Genomic DNA, 2,561 nt, shown 5'->3' on the forward strand with positions numbered 1-2,561 from the left:
GAGTCTGACTCAGGAAAGTCCCAGTGAGCACGTTGCTGGTATCCTCTGCTTTGGCTCCATTCCCAAGCCCTCCTATCCCAGCCCTCCTTGTTCTTGGGTTTCTAGAGACTCCTGGGAATACGAGTTCAGATCACTGCGAGTGCTAGGAGCCAGTGGAGAAAGTGCACTGATTGGAGTTTTTAAAACTTTACTTAGGACAAGGAGCAGCCCAACATTACAGGCCCACCCAATAGAGACATTGGTGACCACTGAAAGGACTAGAAGCCCAGGAAAAGCAATGAATAAGGGTAAAAGCAGGCAAACAGGGGACTGATATGACATAAAAGCAGCTAAGTTGGCCACATTCTCCTTTGCCCTAATTTTGGAATCATTTCGCCCAAGAGCTACCAATCTTTCCCTCCTTTGATGCCTGTATTTTTACTTTGGGGTATTTTCTATTGTTTGAAGGTTGCCTTGCAACCCATTTGCCCGGAGGGTTTAAACAATATAGGGTTTCTTTGCTGAGCAGCAACAGTAGCCAAGAGAGACGGAATATAAACTTTTAAGTCTATTTTCTCAGAGTCTGTACATCAGTGATGGCTTTAAACAGAATAGCTCACACCCCTGGCTTGCCTCTGCCTGGGGGAGGAGAGAAGGGTGGCTGGTGGAGAACATTTTGTGTTCTCTTATCGCTCATACTAGTGGAAGGGGATAAGCACAGACTAGGAAAACAAAATATCTGGCTATTAATATACCCTAAGTCCTCTAGCACATGGGTTGGATTTGTTTATTTGAGAATGAGAAGGATGCTTCTCTCTGACCTTTTTGAGATCCCCTGCCAGCAGAAAGGAAACTGGCAGCTGAGGTGCCCTCTCTAAGGTGAAGGGGATAGGGACCCGTGCTCCAGCTTCCTCCTTAAATGAAGAGAAAACCCACAGACTTTGCTCAAGAAAGGTTGCTTGTCTGGCTCAAGCTCTGTGGCGTCATCCAGGGAAATTATAATAAGAAAGAAAAGAGTAAGCAGGAAGTCTTACCGAAAAAGAGCTAGAGAGCGCCCCCACTGCCCCGCCAGAGCTGTGCACCACCTACACCTACCCGCGTCTGTCCTGGGGAACCAGGCACCTGGAAACGTGGCCAGAAGAGAATTCACAGCTTTCTCAAGACAGTCACTGACTGGCAGTGAGCAAGATTAACAGAGGAGCACTCTCCTCCACCAGAGTCGGAGAGCAAAGCCTAAAGAGAGTAGAGCAACCTGCCCAGCTCACATTCGAGGCCCTGTTCTTTGATATTTTCCCTCGGAGTGTCCTTGGGTAGAGGAATAGATGACTAGTTAATGATAAGCTTTCTGGCTGGACAAGAGCCTACAGGGAAGAGCTTTCGTTGCGGGTAGAGAATGCACATCCCTGTAAGTCCCACCTGCCCTGTCATTCCGGATGTCCCCAAGTGCCTTTGGGCTGCCTAAAGAGGTCTCTACATGCCATCCACCAGGGCCAGGTCTTCTTAGGTCCCCGGGAACATAGGATCAGCCAGGAGGCCCGGGAAGACACAGCGAGAGGGGAGCAGTGCTGGCAGCGCCCGCCCTGTCCCGGAGCAAACAGGGACAAAGGTGGTGTGCTGAGGGCCGCCTCCAGGCCGCAGGCCCAGGTTTTCCCTGCGTGGCGACACGGTGCAGGAATCGCTCGACTCTGCCTGCTGGGTCACCCCATTACCTTAGCTCCAGGTCCCAGGCAGGGAAGGTTAGGACAGCAGAGCAGGTGCTTAGGCTCTGGGCTTCCACCCCTTCAAGCAGAAACGCCACCGTGCCTTTACCCATGCAACTGGGAGGCAAACGTGGCTGTCCCAGGGCCTGTGATCCTGTGGTGGAAGTATGGATGAGGAGAAAGAATGCTTAAGCCAGCTCCCCTGCCCTGCTCGAAGAGTGGAGCTATCTGTGTAGCCCACAGCTCCTTGGGCATTCATAGAGGCTGAACAAACTACCTTCTGTGGTTATTCCTCACACTGCATTTCACAGATGCCCCGGTGTGTTTGAATTTGTCTCTACCCCAGCAGTTCTAAGTTTCTGTCTGGATTCTCTGAGTATTTAAACAAATTGGAGGCCTCCCAGGTTGCCAAGTGTAACCAGGTCTGGCAGAGACACGTATGTGAGAGAGCAGGGGAAAGAAGCCTTGCATGCTAGGAAATCACTGCGCCTCTGGCCCTCGGCTCTCCTTATTTTGGACTAGTATTAGAGTGCATTGTTTCGTTTTGTTTTGTCTCTCTCTCCCTGCTTCGAACCTGGGAATGTGCTTTCAACCAATGAGGTGATAGAGATAGAACAGCTAACATTTACCGAGATACTGTACTAAGCACTCTACATCAATTATGTCATTGAATTTTCACTTCAAAGCCATGAGACAGATACTAACATTATCCCTGTTAATTGATGAGGACTGAGATTTGACGAGGCAACACATTTAAGGTCATTTGCTGTAGTCAACGGAAGTATGACCTGCTGGTCCTGGCTTCTGAAACTTAAGAAGTCTCTCGCTGAAGGCTGTTCATTGTATACAGATTTCTTAGAAGCCAGGGCCCTCTTGATTTAT

The sequence above is a fragment of the Dasypus novemcinctus genome, chromosome 19 (genome assembly GCF_030445035.2).
Source record: "Dasypus novemcinctus isolate mDasNov1 chromosome 19, mDasNov1.1.hap2, whole genome shotgun sequence".
Lineage (NCBI taxonomy): Eukaryota > Metazoa > Chordata > Mammalia > Cingulata > Dasypodidae > Dasypus > Dasypus novemcinctus.